The sequence below is a fragment of the Peromyscus eremicus genome, chromosome 19, assembly GCF_949786415.1.
Source record: "Peromyscus eremicus chromosome 19, PerEre_H2_v1, whole genome shotgun sequence".
NCBI classification, from domain to species: domain Eukaryota; kingdom Metazoa; phylum Chordata; class Mammalia; order Rodentia; family Cricetidae; genus Peromyscus; species Peromyscus eremicus.
The window spans coordinates 18,915,151-18,929,036 of record NC_081435.1 but is presented as its reverse complement, the minus strand read 5'-3'; the positions used below and the strand labels follow the sequence as shown (position 1 = coordinate 18,929,036).

Below are 13,886 nucleotides of genomic sequence, written 5' to 3'. Positions count from 1 at the left end.
GAGTCACGTCGTAGGATATGTTTAATATCTATATGTTGCAAGCAGGTATTATGCAATATGTAATTGTAGCACAAATATCTAGAATTAAGATAGCTTGTTCTCAAATCCTGCTAGTGTCATCAAAGTTCATCACTGAAGTATAGTTTTTGAATACAAGAAATTGTAGAATTTATTTTAATTTTTAATTAGCCTGCCCTGTCAATTTATAACTGAATTTAATTTGTTATTTCATAAAACCTTTGTTGACCAGCACCAATGTTATACTTAGTCTAGTGCGGTTGGCTGAAATTAAATATATGTATAATAAATATATATATATATCCCCCTTGGTTTCAGTCTTATTATGTCATACCTCTACTTCAATAGTTTTGTGTGTTCAGAATTGAATATGATTTTTTTCCTCGTATATGAAGGCCCTTTTAGCAACTCCTAAGATACATTTTAAAATTTAATCTTTCTATTCCTCAATATATACCTCAAACCCAGATCCTGCATGATCTTCACTATTCTGTAAACACTCGTGTTTGCTTCACTGTCTATTGGTCATATAGAAGCAGCATGGCTCAGTGGATACGTATTGATCCTTTGAAGAGGACAAAAATAAGTCATGTCTAGATAACCTGTGTGTGACTACCTGAGAGAAAAGACGACATAGCTTCCCTCTTCCATGTTATGCAAAATTGTTTAAAACTCAGATCAAATCCCAGTTCTGAACCCAACATCTTGCCCTGTAAAAGTTCATTATCATTGACTTGCTTCACTCTGACTTTTGATGTTAAACATAGATCTAAAATCATAAAATCTAAAATCATGACAGCCATTGCAGTACATTGAGCTCCATTGAGACAGCGCCGGGGCAAGCGCGAGCCGGACGGGCACTGGGCGACTCTGTGCCTCGCGGAGGAAAATCAACTAAACATGGGCAAAGGAGATCCTAAGAAGCCAAGAGGGAAAATGTCCTCATATGCATTCTTTGTGCAAACTTGCCGGGAGGAACACGAGAAGAAGCATCCGGATGCTTCTGTCAACTTCTCAGAGTTCTCGAAGAAGTGCTCAGAAAGGTGGAAGACCATGTCTGCTAAAGAAAAGGGGAAATTTGAAGACACGGCAAAGGCTGACAAGGCTCGTTATGAGAGAGAAATGAAAACCTACATCCCCCCCCAAAGGGGAGACCAAAAAGAAGTTCAAGGACCCCAATGCACCCAAGAGGCCTCCTTCAGCCTTCTTCTTGTTCTGTTCTGAGTATCGCCCCAAAATCAAAGGAAAGCACCCCGGCTTGTCCATCGGGGACATTGCAAAGAAGCTGGGGGAGATGTGGGACACCACCACTGCGGACGACAAGCAGCCCTATGAGAAGGCTGCCGAGCTGAAGGAGAAGTACGAGAAGGATATCACTGCCCACACAGCTAAAGGAAAACCCGATGCGGCGAAGAAGGGGGTCGTCAAGGCTGAAAAGAGCAAGAAAAAGAAGGAAGAGGAAGATGAGGAGGAGGATGAAGAGGATGAGGAAGAGGAGGAAGAAGAGGAAGACAAAGATGAAGAAGATGATGATGATGATGAATAAGTTGGTTCTAGCGCAGTTTTTTTCTTGTCTATAAAGCATTTAACCCCCCTGTACACAACTCACTCCTTTTAAAGAAAAAAATTAAAATGTAAGGCTGTGTAAGATTTGTTTTTAAACTGTACAGTGTCTTTTTTTTGTATAGTTAACACACTACTGGATGTGTCTTTAGATAGCCCTGTCCTGGTGGTATTCTCAATAGCCTGTAACCTTGCCTGGTACAGTCTGGGGGTTGTAAATTGGCATGGAAATTTAAAGCAGGTTCTTGTTGGTGCACAGCACAAATTAGTTATATATGGGGACGGTAGGCTTTTTTGTTTTTGTTTTTATTTTTTTATTTTTGTTTTTTTTTCATTTTCAATTGTCTCTGATGCAGCTTATATGAAGATAATTGTTGTTCTGTTAACTGAATACCACTCTGTAATTGCAAAAAAAAAAAAAAAATTGCAGCTGTTTTGTTGATATTCTGAATGCTTCTTAGTAAATACAATTTTTTTTTATTAAAAAAAAAATCTAAAATCATAGGTTCGGCCGGGAGGTGGTGGCGCATGGCCGGACAGTGGTGTCACATGCCTTTAATCCCAGCACTCGGAAAGCAGAGGCAGGGGGATCTCTGTGAGTTCGAGGCCAGCCTGGTCTCCAAAGCGAGTTCCAGGAAAGGAGCAAAGCTACACAGAGAAACCCTGTCTCAAAAAAAAAAAAAAAAAAAATCATAGGTTCACCCCAGGCCTATCTCATTTAAATATAACAAAAGGATCATCCAAGCAATACAATATAGCTGTGATAAGAGTCTCCTGTACATGATAGCAAACATAGAGTCCCTCGAATTACATAGGTCTGGGAATCAGAAGGGAAGATTAAAGAGATAAGGCTCATTTTGATGTCTTGATAACCTTAATTCCTTTATATAGCATTTGTCATTTGTTACCTCATCCATTCTATTTTGCTGCCTGGTTTCAGACTTTCAGTTTTCCAGGATAATGCAAAGAGACTGTGGATGGATCGATAACAGTGAAACAGAATGGAACTTTAAGGTAATTTTCAGGTAAGTTGAAGCAAGACATAAAACGCAGACCTCTCTAAATTAAAGTACAGAAGCCTTTAAATAAAGCATTTTTAGATCCTAAAGTCTCTTGGCAATGGCCCCAATTCCCAACTTGACTGTATGTGAGACCTGCTCTGTGCTCGGGAATTCTAGAGACGAAAAGCAGACTACATTTCCTGACCTCTGTTACATCCTCTTTCCTTTTAAAAATGGGTCTGAGTCTCCTCAAATAGATTCTACTCCAGATGGGAAAGAGCAATCAATGTCCCAGCTACAACAGGTTTCCCTGGGGTTAATCTTAGTCGTTATTGAAAGGCACATGGGACAACTGCTGTTCACTCTTTTATAAGGGAGCAAACTCCACAACTTCTGCTATTGTCTTAGGGGAAAAAAAGAACATGTGGCCTTTCTCAGATGCATTTCATTGCCTTGTAACTTCAGGGTAGTTGGAACAAGTGGAATCAAGCAAGCAAAAAAGACATATCGGAGCAATTCATGGCAAACAATGATACAGTGCAGTATCCAGAGCTTTTACACTCTGACCCTTATCTTCTTGTCTCCATTTTCACTAATTTTTCAATGTTGAATACACAACTAAAATTTTTTTAATGTACAGAAGGTTTACATTGCTGATATGAAATCCAACTTTGATTCTAGTTAGACTGATTAGCAGTAGAGGCAGGGCTGTAAATACCAATGTATTCATATCATGCATAATTTTTGTTTTTGTTAATTTTGTGATTTCTTGCATAGATATTTTAAGAAGAAAGACAGTGAACCAAGGCAGACACATATCTTTGATCAGAGGCCTTTGGAACAAGAACAAATCAAACCTTGCCCTTTGAAGTGGAAAGTATTGTCGCCTCATCAGCCAGGGCATCTGGTTGTGAAATCAAAGGCAAGTATATTTAATTATGATCAGTAAACAGAAGCCTATCCAAGAGCATTTGTGTCAGATGCCAATGAGACTAAGCCTTTCTGAGCAGGACAGGATCGATTCCATTTTCTCCTTTTCTCTAGATTTTTGCGATGACAGAATGACAGTCCTCATTCAGCTAAGGAAAGAAATAGCTGACGTCTCAGTGAAGGTCAAATCCATTCCCACTAGCAGATACTGTTTTAGACGATCTTCATGCTCCAGCCAGTAGGTGCTGCTTTAAGATGGACGCCATACTCCTTCAACAGCAAAATATGCCTCTGAAGACACTATGGCTGCTTCTAGGAGGCAATATTCTCTTCATTCCTCTATCCCCTAAACCTAACACTTAAGAAGAATATTCCAGTGTGGGATTTCAGTTTCTTACGGAGTTCTTTCCCTTTTCCTTGTGAGTCGTTGAATCACCTTGTGAAGTTAATTCTTCTTTGCTTGAGATATTCTGGACTTGCACCATCACTGGGCTCCTTTTTTCCCCCTTGCATGTATGTCAGTATGCCCAGGAAATTAGTTTTTCTCTTCCCATGAATGAGCAAAGCTTTTCCTAAGTGAAATCTGGAAACACCATGAGGGAAAATCCTGCAGGCTATGAGAGCATTTACTTCAAACGGACTCTCAGAAGACAGGCAAGTCCTTTCCTGTGGAGTCCATGAGCAGGTCAGAAGAGATTCTTCCTCTGATGTCTGACTCTGTAGGCTGCACATTTCCCAATGTAATTTTGCATTCCTGAAAGCAGAACCCCAGGAGTCTTTAATCAGAAAACACCAAAGTTGCAACAAAGGTCAGTAAACAAGGAGTGTAGTGGATCTTAATTTTGGGTTTATAAATCACAAATATTATTAGCCGAAGTTTATGTGTTCTTAAGGTTTTATTTTATTGTTTTGGAAGAGTTGCTAAAATTAGCTTGTCACAATCAAACCCTACATGGTTACTTTGCTTTTTGCCCAAAGGGGTCACAATTCACTGGTTAAGAACCACTGCAAAGTCTAATTCCTTGATGGGTCTCCTGGGAATGATGTCTTCCCCCTTTCACCCTCTGCCTCCATTGAAAGTTATGAAGAATTAGTGGACTCTTAAAATATTTGCCAAAGTAAACACCACAGTGTTGCATAACATCCCCTCACTCCTGTCTTTGCTCAGGCTATTACTGAATAGAAAAATGTTCTATATTGACAGATGAGAAACAAAACAACCTGAGTAGTTACATCATTTGCTCAGCACCATCTTCAAGGATTCTACAAAATGTTAGTAAACCAACCCCTTACACGCAGCCTCCTCACAGTTTGGATGGGATTTACTCTGCTATGTGTTGCTTTTGCCTCTAGCATCAAAAAGCCATTTTTTGCAAGAGCTTTTGTTGTTGTTGTTGGTTTTGTTTGTTATAGGGTCTCCTGTAGCTCAAGCTGAACCCAAATGTTCTGTCTAGCTAACGTTGCCTTTAAAATCCTAGTTCCCCCTGCCTCCAGCTCCTAGGTGGCAAGCTGCAATTTATCCTAGTCACACCCAACACTAAGAGGGATCTATGGCTACCATGCATGGAGAAAGAAAAACAGACAGCTGGACAAAAGCTGTTGGTAACATTTTGTCATTAGTAAACAATGATTATATTGTTTCACAAAAGTTACCAACAGGTTGGTAACAGAGCAACCAGGTAGAAACTTGCCTTTCCTCAGGAAACTAGATTTCAGTGAATATACTAATAGAGCCTTATAGTGAAAGAAGGTTTGGGCTTGGAGGGAGATGACGGCTAGTGAATCTGAGTTTTAATAAATTAACTCAACAAACACGGAGCTCCTGTTATCACAGAAGGATTTTGAGTCAGCTGACCAAGATCCTCCCCATGTGCTGCTGAGGTTGAAAACAGGGAGATCAGGTTTTAGTTCTACCTAAGGCCTTTCTAGCTCATTTTCATGTTTTTAAAATAAAAGGAAGATTGAACAAAATGAAACAAACATGAGATGCAATGTTAAATAACACTTGGCAAATCAGTTTTCATTTTCTCTGTTCAGTGTCCCCCTTTCCTCAAGTAAAAACAGGTGAATCAAGTGAGACCTGTGGGACATTGTCAGGACCGTCCCTTAGACCTGTCCTTGGGTATAGTGCTTGGTTCCACATCTTCTACAGTGGAATTAGACTGGACTTTCTGTTAACCAGTACCTTCACACCATTAGGCAAAAGCAGGATTTTTACAGATGACCTCAAGTCCAGGTCATATACTGAGGAAAAAAGCTGTATTTTCATTCAGGTAAAATCATTCAAGTCCATGAGAAGGAAGAAAAGCCTGAAGGAAGTGACAGGGTAACAGAAGACAGGAATGGGAAAGAAAAGATTCTGTATTTCCCCTTACAATCAGACTATGTAAACTATGCACGCATGCATGCGTGCGTGCATGTGTGTGTGTGCGTGTGTGTGTGTCTGTGTGTGTGTGTGTGTGTGTGTGTGTGTGTGTGTATTCTGACAAGGAGCAGAATGCTGACTGTCCAGGGAGTGGAAGGGTGAAAATGGGAAGAAGAGAGCCAGGTGAAGGAATCATAACAAGCAAGGAAGAAAAAGAAAAAGAATGTGAAAACGTCATAAAGAAACACATTATTTCATATGCTAATAAAACATGAATTCATATGCTGGTTTGAAAGAGAATGACCCCCCATATATGCCTATATTTGAATGCTTGGTTCCTAGGTAGTGGAACTGTTTGGGAAGGATGAGGAGGCTTGTTGGAGGTTTGAAAAATCAGAATTTGATTGGATACTACAAAAAGTCTTAAATTTATTTTGAAATTTAATTTAAGAAAACAGTGAGAAGGAACCACTGATGGGTTAAAGCTACCATACCCATAGTACGCACCCTCACACATGCACAACCAAAACCAAAATGCACATTCCCTTCTCAATCCTTGGATTATTTTGTCTGAGGACAGATTCTGACTTCAGAAGCCTTCTACTCAGGATGAAATCCCAATCCACATCTTATCATGGCCTTGGGAAAAAGCTTTATTTCCCTGTCTCGATTTCTTCATCTGTAGAAAAGGAGTAACACAATAGAACTCATGAGTGTTGAGAGGATTAGCTAAGTTAAAGAGGAACTTGTAAACTCTTGAAAGTTGCTGCTACTGTAACCTGGAGTCCTCCTACACAGTGACTTCTTTTGAATATGCTCACATTTCACAGTTTGCTGCCATTTTCCTAAGACCCTTCCTTCTTTTGGATTATTGCATTCCTTTAGAATTGCATAGAATCCCCTCATTCCTCTCTGCATTCTTACTACTCAACAAGGGCCCTGTCTAAATCTAACCATCCAGCTAAAACAGAATCTGCCAATGATCTTGCTGATGAACACCTTTGAAACTATAGTTGGGAAAAATATTATATAAAAAAGCTAAAAATCATACCCTTTGACTTGTAATTTTGCTATGTCTTCTCTTTTATTGGCCATGTAAACTGTCTTTTAGTTTTCTTCTTATTCACACACTTACTTGGACAGAAACCCACACTGTGATAAGCTGTGTGGAAGTATAAAATGGAGAAGCTTTCTTCTCTAGAACAGTTTACAATCCAATATGGAATCAAGCAGGCACCCAAATTGCTGCAATGTAAAGTGAAAGGTGATGGGCTTTATTATAGGAGCAGTAGGAAATTGTCATAAGATCTGGACAACGCCGAGGTCACTATGGACTACAAAGCTGGAAAAAGGCTTCAAGGAGGAAGTGTATGTGAGTTTGTTCTTCCAGGAGTGAACTTGCTTTTTGCAAACTGAGAAGATTTACCCTAAAGGGGAAAGGTCTGCAGGTTAATGAATTTCTGCTAAGTATCACTGTTGTGGGTAGCTCCTGTCAAATGGACATAGCCATTGACATATTGAGAAATAGCCACAGGCTTTGGCTTGGTTTTGACAAAGGTAGAGGTCACTCCGGGAGATGTGCTCGCTTCCTTTTATTTCCTCTCCCAGTGAGCTCCTTTAACACTATCTAAATCTCTCTGAAAATTGGACAAATCGGCCTGTTTTAGTTTCACTCAGAATAGAAATCAATATTGAAAAAATAATTTTCCCATCCATTATGAACAAAAAATGATACCACTGACATTGCTGTTGAGCTGTTTCCTCAATATTGGCTGTAGTTCTTTGCGAGGAAAAATCATTATGTATCATTCTTCCTAGGAATAATATCATTCTACACATATTTATGGAGGACCTAGCATACTCTAGGCATCATGTTCTTCACTAATTACTTTTGGGGTCCCAATATTTGATTAAAGTATGTTTTATGTATACAAAAGTGCACAGACTTAGAGAATGTAGCTTCCTAAATATGAAAACTGCCTGCCCTTGTTCCTTTCATGCAAAGAAAGAATCAGCATCATTTCAAAAACTTTTCCTTCATTGTTAAGCTCCATCCTCCATCAAATATCAATATTCTGTTTTTTGTCATGTGTTCATTTTAAATATTCAAATTGTTCTTGTAATGTGAACAATACTGTACACTTAAGTGTCTTATTTTCATGCAAAATACTGTTTCTGAGACCCCAGTGAAGTCCCATGTATCAATAATTCCTTTTACTTGCTACATAATTTTTTCTTGAGTTAATAGCATACAACATATTCTACCCCCTTTTACTCATATATTTAGTTTTTCTTTTCTCTGTGACTATTTCTATTTGCAGTATGCAGTATTGAATGAGGTATTTTGTGGGGAGTGTTTGAATGTGTACAGGTGTATGCCTCTCTCTCTCTCTCTCTCTCTCTCTCTCTCTCTCTCTCTCTCTCTCTCTCTCTCTGTGTGTGTGTGTGTGTGTGTGTGTCACAGGTTGACACTGGATATCTTCATCAATCTTTCCCAATCTCATTGTTTTTGATAGAGTTTCTCACAGTCCTAGAGCTTACTGATTGGCTAGACTGGTTGGCCAATGAGCCTCTGGGATCCTTTCCAGCTCTGGGATTCCCGATGTATAGTGTTACATCTGGTTTTTGTGCATAGGTTCTGAATATTTGAACTCAAATCTTCATGCTTGGGCCAGAAGCACTTTACTGACTGAGCCATCTCAACATCACCATCCTTCTAGCTACTAGTTTCATATGCACCTACCACATTGTCTCTTTTGGATCAGTGTCTAGAGTTCAATACGGGGATATGTATTTAATTTTACCTTTGCAAGACACTGCTAGCCCTAGTTCCAAAGAAGGAGAGCACATCTATACACTTATTAGTAATGCTTATGAGAATTGGTGGGTGGGCTATGAATTAAAGTTGAGGTACATTTACTATCGTTGTGCACTTCAGATTTTTTAATTGTTCTCATTTTCTGTTGTTTATTGTGAATAAATTATGTAATTACAACATTTCTATTTTGTTTTCTCCCATAAACTCCTCTACATTCTCCCCCAAATACACGGCCTATTCTTTCACTAATTGTTATTGCATGAATGTATGAATTTTCATATACATATACATTCCTAAATATAGCCTGTTGAGTCCCTACAATGTTACTTATAATATTTTTGGGGACTGATGATTTGGCACTGGAAAATCAATTGGTGTGTGCTAGCCTGGGGAAAACTATCTCCCTGTCTGCCAGGTCTCCTAAGATGTCTACAGATTTTTGGTGTAGGGTTCAGGCCTGATAGGCTTTTCCCCATCCAATTTGGCATTTCCATGGTGTTGTTCACGTTTGGGAAGATAGGGTTTTCTTTTTTGTTTGTTTGTTTAGTTGGTTTTTGGAGACAAGGTTTCTCTGTAGGCCTAGCTGCCCTGGAACGCCCTCTGAGGACCAGGCTGACCTAGAACTTGGAGATCTGCCTGTTGGGCAGCTATGTTAACATCAGAAGCTATACCCACAATATCTCACCAAAATGCACTTCAATTTTATGGAGTTTACCGTCAGTTATAGTTGTATTTTTTTGTGGCATCCTTGGTACTTTCTGCAAGCAGTGTTGTCTGTGAATAGAAGATAATTCATTTTCCAAATCTGTACACTTTCTATTTCTACTTTCTTGAACATTGTGATAAAAGCAGAATGGTAAATAGAAGTGATAGACTGACTTGTTTTTATTCTTTACATTAAAGGGATTTTTATTTATTTATTTATTTTTAGATAGGGCCTAACTACAGTCCAGCCTGGCACCAAACTTGTGATCCCCCTCCCTCCAGTCTTCAGGTGCTAGGATTACTGGTGGGCATCACTGTATCCAACTGATGGACTCCCTTTCTATTCCTACACTGCTCCTTGTTTATTATTGCTGCTGGTTTTTTTTTTCTCTGATTGTGAATGGATGCAAACATTTTCAAGAATTTTTCCATCTGCTGAGATGGCTACATTAATTTATTTCTTATTTTTGTTAATGCAGTATATAACATTGAAAAGATTTAAAAATATGAATCCAACTTTGAATTTATCCTCAGATCAATCTTATTTTGTTATTATTTATTACTGTTTTTAAAGTAATTTATAAAACTGTCTAGATTTAATCTGATAATAAATGGTTAACACATTTCACACATATTTAAGAAGTATTAAGAACTTTAATTTTTTTTCTTATAATATTCCTCTCTGAATTTTTTCATGATTATAGTTACATCTAAAATGAGTTGAAAAATATTTCTTTTTAATGTGGTTTCTAAATAGATTGAATCAAGTCTATCAAGTTAACTATTCTTTTTGTAGTTGCTCTTGAATTTTGTGCTAAATAAATAATACATCATTTTAGTCTCGGATGTTTTGTTTTTAATGATTTAATTTTATTTTGTTCTTTAAATGTAGTCTCTGTGGCTTGGCTGAGATATTCCACTTCCTCCTCCCACACTTTTTTCTTTGAATCCTTGATAGTTTTAATCAATTTTTGAGGCTTTCATCTGATAATTCCACGATACCAAGATCTATGTATTCACATTCTCCCTGCACTTCCATCACAGCCTTCATCCTCTTTCTTCTTCACATGTCTAGTAAGTTTGCATAGTGTATTGGGTATCACAGTTTCTGAATTGTTGAGAATTTAGTTTTTGCTGTTTTTCTCTTCAAGTTTCATTTCAGTAGAAAATCACTTGGCTTGTTGTCTTCACTACTTTTTTATTGCTGTGGGAAGATGCCATGACCAAGGAAATGTTATAAGAAAGATGTTATTGATGACTTATAGTTTCAGAGGGTTATCATCCATTATTATTATGATTCCTATTCTTAGTGTCAACTTGACTATATCTGGAGACTACTTCTTTTGGATTCTCGCATATACAGAAGACCAGCTGAGACACACAGCCTCATGGAACTGAGCAACTACTAGATTCTTGGACTTTCCATTCACAGCTAGCCATTGTTGGATTAGCTGGACTGCAGCCTGTAAGTCATTCCAATAACTTCTATATATATAGAACTTATTGGAATATATATATATATATATATATATATATATATATATATATATATATAGAGAGAGAGAGAGAGAGAGATTCATTTCATAAGTTCTGTGACTCTAGAGAAACCTGACCAATGCAACCATCATGGCAGGGAGCATAGCAACAGGCAAGCAGGAATAGTGACTGAGCAGTAGCTGAGAGCTTACATCTTGATTTACAAGCCGAACCAGAGAGAGATCTGACAAGGAATGGTGTAGGCTTTTGAAATCAAAGTGACATTCTTCTTACAACAAGGCCACACCTCCTAATCCTTCCCAAACAGTTCCATTATTTGGACCAAGTATTCAAACATAGAAGACTGTTGGGGACCATTCTCATTCAAACCACTGCACTTGTAAGTCAACATGTTTTTTTTTTCTATTTTTAAAAAAGTGATGTTTAAATTTTCATAAACTAAAATATAAAGTAGCCTTAACTGGAAGAACTAATAAATTCTTCTCCTCCCAAATCTTATTCTTCTGGAGTCCTTAGCGAATGCTTTAACTATCTTCTAATTTCTATACACTCTGGTGATGACATTCCAATATCTTCAGTCCTGTATGAGATCCTAAAATTTCTTTGGTCACAGCTGCTCCATAGGAAGTCATCCAATGTCACTTTTCTCTGGTTTAGGGTCTTATCTTGAGCTGCTCATGATTTGACTGGCATTTATCAAAAACTCTAAGTAGGGACAATAAAATTCCCAGTGCTCATTCCCTCCTGATTAATGAACTTCAAATTCTACCCACTCATGGGGCCTTAAATTCTGATTTACTGTTTTCTCCACAGGACCATATTGCCGAGTTATGTTTTCCCCATACAATGTTCTAGAAAGGTTAAAACAAAGATGTTGAGCAATTATGGAGTTAGTGGTCTCTGCTTACCTTCTCATGAGATTATAGGCATATATATATATATATATATATATATATATATATATATATATACACACACACACATATGGCTCTTGTCTTTCATTTGAAAATAATATGCTTTAGAAATTTTATTCAATTATACACTTGGGAAGATAAGGCTAATATCAATTGCTCTGTTATTGCTGTAAGCCAAAGTCTCCATTGGTTTTATAATAAGTCTTATCAAGAGTATAGTATAGATGTGATTTATGTTAGTTAATCATTTACAAATAAACTAAACAGTCACAAATAACTTTAGCAAAATTAGTTAAATAAAATTATATCTGGCACATTACATGACAAACACATTCTACTATGGATTTTTCTCTTTGGGTCTTCAATAGAAGATTAAGATGAGAGACCAATGATAACAAAGCTTGTGTATATGACATTTTTTCCAAAGCATAAAAATGCCACTAAGTCTACAACATGGATGTCTGTATCCATATAAAAAATTCTAAATAACTGTATCATAAATGGATCTATTTTTTTAATTTATATGTATGTATGTGTGTATGAACACCCATGTGACCCCTGGTGGCCAGAAGAGAGCATATGATTCCCTGGAACAGACGTTACAGGTAGCTGTAAACTCCCTGACATGGGTGCTGGGAATTGAACTCTGGTTTCTGGAAGAAAAGCAAGTGCTTCTAACCATGGTGTCCTCTCTCCAGCCCCTGCAGAATAGGTTTTTAATGATTATTCCCATTGAAGCAATGATTAGACATGGTTTAGAGCTCCTATAAGGAAATGAAGATTGAATCCTGGATTAGATAGTATTTCTTTCTATCAGAACAAAGTGAATGTCCAGCAACCACGAATTTAATCCAGTGCACTGCCCTTACAGATGCAGTCTTGTTTTTTTGTTTTGTTTTGTTTTTGTTTTTTACCTTTACAAAGGTAAGTCCTGCTTTTTCTAAATGAGTTTTTTTTCCTTCTAAAATAACTTTATTGCGGAATGGTCATCGCTCAAAACAGGACTATTACATTCCAATATTCAGTTCCTGTATTCAATGTAGGTTTAAAGTGTCATGCTTTACTAGTATGTTGTGTGTGACAGATATAGAATGCAAAATTTTGTCATCAAATGAGTTTTTATTCTATTTTTTTTTTTTTTTTTGGTTTTGCGAGACAGGGTTTCTCTGTGTAGCTTTGTGCCTTTCCTGGATCTCGCTCTGTAGCCCAGGCTGGCCTCAAATTCACAAAGATCTGCCTGCCTCTGCCTCCCGAGTGCTGGGATTAAAGGTGTGCGCCACCACCGCCCAGCGTTTAAAACTATTTTTAAATTAAAATATGTCATTTTCTGCATTCTCTTTCCTCCCTCCAACCTCTCCCATATCCTCCTTTGCTATATTTCAAATTCATGGCCTCTTTTTCTTTGTTATTACACACACACACACACACACACACACACACACACACACAACATATAACATGCATGTATATATGTTGTATGATTTCAGGGCTGAGCACATAGTAGTGTATAACCAATTTAGGAGCTCTTCTCCAGGGAAACTTATTTCTCCTGCTGTCTCTATTCCTTAGTTGCCTGCAGTTCTTGGTCTAAAGTTGAGACCTATGAACTTTCTCCCTTCCATGCTAGGATGTCTATCTGTGGTGTCCCTGTTCACCACTAAGGTCTTGCTTAGGCAGCTGATGAGATTTCAGGGGTGTAGCATCTCTGACGTTTCTAGGAGACAAAATCTGACAGCAAACTTTCTGTTCTAGTGGTTCCTATACTCTATCTGCCACTGCTTCCTTATGATCCCTGAACCTTAGGTGCAGGAGACACGTTGTAGATGGATAGGTCAGGTCTGGTACCACACAGTTACTTGTTCTCTGCATTTTGATCAACTGTGGTTTTCTGTATTCTAATTTTTAACATTGATATATTTATTTGTATGTGTGTGAATGTGCATGTTCATGTATGTGTGTACCATTGTACTGATGCAAAGGTCAGAGCACAATTTGTGGGAGTTGGTTTTCCTCTTTCAACCACGTGAGTTCCAGGAATTGAACTTCAGTCATCAGCCTTAGCAGCAAGCACCTGC

The 13,886-nt window shown here is 37.9% G+C and overlaps 1 pseudogene; it reads left to right on the top strand.

The window, feature by feature from the left end:
* Positions 1-504: 504 nt before the first annotated feature.
* Positions 505-1,588, top strand: LOC131895903 (high mobility group protein B1-like; annotated as a pseudogene).
* The last annotated feature ends 12,298 nt before the right edge of the window (positions 1,589-13,886 follow it).